This window comes from Chelonia mydas, chromosome 1 (genome assembly GCF_015237465.2).
Source record: "Chelonia mydas isolate rCheMyd1 chromosome 1, rCheMyd1.pri.v2, whole genome shotgun sequence".
Classification (NCBI taxonomy): domain Eukaryota; kingdom Metazoa; phylum Chordata; order Testudines; family Cheloniidae; genus Chelonia; species Chelonia mydas.
The window spans coordinates 343,824,373-343,830,298 of NC_057849.1; the positions used below are offsets into that span (position 1 = coordinate 343,824,373).

General features: G+C 46.4%; 1 pseudogene; it reads right to left on the minus strand.

The window, feature by feature from the left end:
• Positions 1 to 1,404: 1,404 nt before the first annotated feature.
• On the minus strand, positions 1,405 to 4,320 carry LOC119566662 (annotated as a pseudogene).
• Between the last annotated feature and the right edge of the window lie 1,606 nt (positions 4,321 to 5,926).

Below are 5,926 nucleotides of genomic sequence, written 5' to 3' on the forward strand. Positions count from 1 at the left end.
GTAAGCGTCCAGCACAGGTGACCTCAACCACGGCGGGGAGAACTGGCCTAACAGTGGCAGCCACCCTGGAGGGCTGTACCAATGGAGCGAAAGCAGCTCCGTCTTTGTGTGTAGACAAGCCCTTAGCAACAGACTGAAAACGTAGTAAAGTGTCACAAGGCCTGATCCTCATTTACTTCTCACTGACACCCCTCTGGCACTTCTGAAACGTCAGCCTTGGCTCTTAAGTACATAAGAACGGCCATACTCAATCAGATCAATGGTCCATCTAGCCCAGTCTCCTGTCTTCTGACAGCGGCCACCGCCAGGTGCTTCAGAGGGAATGAACAGAACAGGTCATCATCAAGTGATCCATCCCCTATCGCCCATTCCCAGTTTCTGGCAAACAGAGGCTAGGGACACCATCCCTGCCCATCCTGGCTAATAGCCACTGATGGTCCTATCCTCCAGGAACTTATCTAGTTCTTTTTTGAACCCTGTTATAGTCTTGGCCTTCACAACAAAGAGTTCCACAGGTTGACTGTGCATTGGGTGAAGAAATATTTCCTTTTGTTTGTTTTAAACCTGCTGCCTATTCATTTCATTTGGTGACCCCTAGTTCTTGGGTTATGAGACGGAGTAAATAACACTTCCTTATTTAATTTCTCCACACCAGTCATGATTTTATAGACCTCTATCATTTCCCCTCTTAGTCATCTCTTTTCCAAGCTGAAAAGTCCCAGTCTTATTAATCCCTCCCCATATGGAAGCCGTTCCATACCCCTAGTCATTTTTGTTGCCCTTTTCTGAAACTTTTCCAATTCCAATATATCTTTTTTGAGATGGGGGAACCACATCTGCATGCAGTATTCAAGATGTGGGCGTACCATGGATTTAAAGAGAGGCAATAAAGTATTTTGTGTCTTCTTATCTATCCTTCTCCTAACGATTCCCAACATTCTGTTCGCTTTTTTTTACTGTCGCTGCACATTGAGTGGATGTTTTCAGAGAACTCTCCACAATCACTCCAAGATCTTTCTTGAATGGTAACATCTAATTTAGACCCCATCATTTTCTATGTATAGTTGGGATTATGTTTTCCAATGTGCATTACTTTTCATTTATCAACATTGAATTTCATCTGCCATTTTGTTGCCCAGTCACCCAGTTTTGTGAGATCTCTTTGTGAGAGGACCTTCCCTCTTATCCCATGACAGGTTACTTTGCTTAAGAGCCTTTGGTGAGGGACCTTGCCAAAGGCTTTCTGAAAATTTAAATACATGTTGACACTTTCCCAGCAAATCATGTTCATCAATGTGTCTGATAATTCTGTTCTTTCCTATAGTTAGTTTCAACCAGTTTGCCTGGCACTGAAGTCAAGTTTACCGGCCTGTAATTGCCAGAATCACTTCTGGAGCCTTTAAAAAAAAACGGCCTCACATTCGCTGTCGTCCTGTCATCTGGTGAAGAAGCCGATTTAAATGATCGGTTACAGAGGACAGTTAGTAGTTCTGCAATGTCACATTTGAGTTCCTTCAGAACTCTTGGGTGATACCATCTGGTCCTGGTGACTTATTATGGTTTAGTTTATCAATTTGTTCCAAACCCTCCTGTAATGACACCTCAATGTGGGACAGTTCGTGTTCTGTTAGTGACTGTCCTGGTGCTTTACTGTGAGCTCGACACGCCTGTAGGGTCCTATGTGTGCTGCTCACCCTGATGCAATCTAGAGGCAGGAGAAGCAATGTTTCAACACAAAGAGACTGATTTATTTCTGTTTTCTCTAACTTATGTTTTTACTTTATTTACAATAAATCAGATCCATGACAAGCTGGGGAAACTGGTGCCATGTAAATGTGAGTCATGGTCAGGGTGAGGTGCGGAAAGCAAAGATGTGTCTATATAATTATTCCCATTACAGGCACTCATCTATGCAAATGCAAAAACTCAACGCTGTTAGAAGAAACTCCACATCTATTTGCTGCGTGGATGTTGGAAGGCCGCAGAGCTGGAGGATAGGTTTGCATAGAGACAAGGATGGTCGCACCGTCCCCTCTGAGTAGAAACAGCTGCTCAGTATCAGAAGCTAAACTGTCCTCTGCGGTGATACTTACAAAACACTTGACAATGGCTGGGTAGCTGGTGGGCTGAGGCCACTGTCCATTTTGCTGACCAGTATTGTCTCCCTGTGCTCCCCTGTCCATCTGCTGGTTCGCTCCTGTTGTCCCTTGTTGCAGACTGTAGACTCTTTGGAGCCAGACACAATGGGGTCCTGGTCCATGTCTGGTCTCCTAGGTGTGACCACAAGACAGGTAGCTAATAATAATTAGCAGCAGCAGCAGCAGCATGTGCCATAGTCTGAATCATTTGCAACACGAATGTCATTGTTACACAGGTGGGGAAAGTGACTCACTTCAGAAGGAGGTCTTGGTGTGTCCAGGGAAGGGAAAGGATCCCCCATTTTCTCCACATCTCCAGTCTCCTGCTCTGTTGTTGCCACGAGTGGACTTCCTCCTTTAGTCAAGAGAATGACTTTCAGTCTCGTGAATGAAGTCACGTATGGCCTCAGCCTCAGTGGTTTGGGAGTTCTGCTGGAATATTTCTGCCACCTTTTCCAACTTCCTTTTCAGTTGTTGCCTCTCCGGGTAGTTGTCTGGAATGGCGAAACCTGCTTTGTACATCTCAGCTGCCTTCTGCACACTGTTCTTCTTGTAGAAGAGGAAATTTCCCCAGTGAAGGCAGACTGCCTGCTGACACTTCTTGCTGAGGCTGGGCATTTCATTCACGAGATTGAGATAAATCTCTTCTCGGTAGTGAGGTGTGTTTTCCTCCATACATGTCAGCTAAAGCCAGCCTTGCAAACACAGAGGCTGGAACTTTCTGCACAGCCTTTTTGAAGGCCTCAATAGCTGCTGCCAATATTTCTTCTCTTCTGCTGGATTTGGCCCCCCACAACTACATCTTGTAGCAGATGCCAAGGTCATAGTGAAGGAGATTGCTCGCTCTAGAATAGAAATTTTTTTCCCTACAAATTCTAGTTGAAAGAACTTGGCTGCATGTCTCAGGACCTCAGGTCCAGGCTATTCTGAACAACATCTTCTAAGAGGGCTTCTGCTTGCTGTCTATCCGATTCCTTAAGGATCTCGGCTAAATACACCTTAGCTTCATAGTTTTGCTGCTGTTCATGGAGAATGGCAACCAACTTCTTTTTGGCTGCTTCCCGAAGTACAGGCTTGTGTGAGTGAGTCCATGATGCAAAGACCGCAATTGCCAACCCAGCGAGAAATTCCCCATTTGCTTCGTCTTCTCCTAATGCCATTTGGAAACACTTTGTGGCTTCAATGCCATTGCGGAAGCCTGCTGCCAGGAGAGACCAGCCTTTCTGTGCATGTATCTCAGGGATCTGAGCCGCATGTGGAGAGCGGCTCTTCAGGGAGCGGCAGATCTCTCTAACCTTGTCCAGGTAAAGCTCAACCAAATCATAGTGGGCCAAGTGATAATAGATCCAGGCGTAGTTTCCATAAATGACCAGGACCTGCCGGGGGAAGTTGTCTGGGTGATCTCTTTGCAGAATCTCTTCTGCTTCTCTAAGGCTTTGCAGAGCATCTTCATATTGCCCTTGCAGGTGGCAGAGATAAGCCTGCATGGCAAGGAGCGTGGGCTGGTTCTGGTAGTGAGTGTGGGCAATCCTGAGAGCCAGAGTTTGGAGGAGGTGAGCTGCATCTACCTGGTCTCTGATTTCAAAGTTCCAGGTGAAGTGGCACTGGAGGGCCTGCAGCTTCTCCTTCAGACACAGGGTGCTGCGAAGAAAGGGAAAAAATGAGACTCCATCTGGGCTGAATGAATTTCCACTATATGCTACAATCCTGGGGCAGTGATTACAGAGTGACAGGGCTTCTTTCTGGTTAAAAGCAAATTGCTAAGTGGCAACAAAGAACTAAGCCTGGATTTCAGTGTCTGACGTCCTCACTCTCCCATGCATGGGACCAGTATGAATGGGTTGAATCTAACCTTTGTGAAATCCTCTTAGTACTTCCTGTGTCCTAGAAAGCAACACGGCCAAACCCCATGACTCATTGCAATAGATGCAGCCTGTGGTATTTGTTATGTCACAGAAAGCTCCCTGCTTGGTAACGTCAGGAGAATTTCTCAGGGGGAAATAACAATGTACAATGTTTGTTCAAAATGTGTTTACCTGTTTGAATGCTCCTCCAGCACCAGAGCTGCTAAGTGAGAGTATTTAGAAGTGATTATTTTGTTGTGCAGTTCACCTTTAGGGCCGAAGCTAGCTATTAACTGGAATATTTGATGTGTGTTATTCCAAGCCAAAATGTACACCATGATGTCACAAAACAGAGCTGAGAACAGGATACGTATATGTGTGTGTGGAGAGAGAGTCTCGCACTGACTTCAATGGGGGCCATTTATCCAAGGAGACAGGAAGGGCCTGACTCTCATTTACACAAAGGCTAGTTCCCAGCACGCTGGCAGCGTAAAGCGAGTGTAAATGGAAAGGCCCCTTCGCACGGCCAGGGTGCTGTGAAATGGCCGCAAGGTGTGTCTACCCTACAGTGAGAGGTGGGACCGTAGCATGGGCTGCCCTACCCGCACTAGCTGTAACCTAGATATCACAGCTAAAAACAGCAGTGACACTTGGCGGTGCAGGACCTGCAAGCCCATCTGGCCCCGCAGGTACGTACTTGTGTTTCTAGCCCACATCCGGATCTGCGCCACTGCGGCTTCACTGCTCATTTTAGTCCCACTAGCTAGATTAAAGCTCGCATGGGGATGCCTACCTGAGCTAGACACACCTGCGACTGCACTGTAGCCATAACCTTAGTATCAATGGGAACGGGGCCCACTCTAGTCAGCAGGCAGGAGAGAAATGTAATGGGGAGATGCTGAGGGTCGGCAGAATGTAAATATTCTTTCTCCGGACATTTAATTGTGGCAATCTAGGCCTGTTACACCCCTCCCCCTGCTGTGAGTCCTGTGTGCAGTGCAGATGTGGTCGCCCCATCTCAAAAAAATATATTGTAATTGGAAAAGGTTTAGAAAAGGGCAACAAAAATGATTAGGGGCATGGAACGGCTTCCATGTTAGGAGAGATTAATAAGACTGGGACTGCTCATCTTGGAAAAGAGAGGACTAAGGGGGGATATGATTGAGGTCTATACAGTCATGACTGGTGTGGAGAAAGTAAATAAGGAAGTGTTATTTACTCCTCATAACCCAAGAACTATCGGTCACCAAATGAAATGAATAGGCAGCAGGTTTCAAACAAAGAAATGGAAGTATTTCTTCCCACGATGCACAGTCAACCTGTGGAACTCTTTGTTGTGAAGGCCAAAAAAGAACTAGAGACGTTCATGGAGGACAGGTCCATCAATGACTATTAGCCAGGATGGGCAGGGATGGTGTCCCTGCCTCTGTTTGCCAGAAGCTGGGAATGGGTGACAGGGGATGGATCACCTGAGGATTCCCTGTTCTGTTCATTCCCTCTGGGGCACCTGCCATTGGCCACTGTTGAAAGACAGGACAATGGGCTAGATTGACCTTTGGTCTGACCCACTGTGGCCATTCTTATGGACTCTGTGGATGCAATGTCTGTTCTTTGTTCTGGAATTGGCCTGGATACAGCTGAAACCCTAAGAATTCAAGGCATAAACACACCTGAGAGTTATTTCTATGAGACTTTCTGATTCCTTCCTTTTCTTGAACTCAGAACAAAAACTGATGACACTATGTTTTTCAGTTAAAATGTAAAATTGCACAGCAGCCATTGCTCTACAACCCAGCACGGGACAGAACCTGCCACCCCTTGGGAGTTAAATGATCTCCTCTCACCTAACTCTCATTCTCCATCCTTCCTGACCTCTGTGCTGCTTTTCATACTGTCAACCATGACATCATCCCAGCCTCCTGGGACCTCATGAAGAGGTTACAT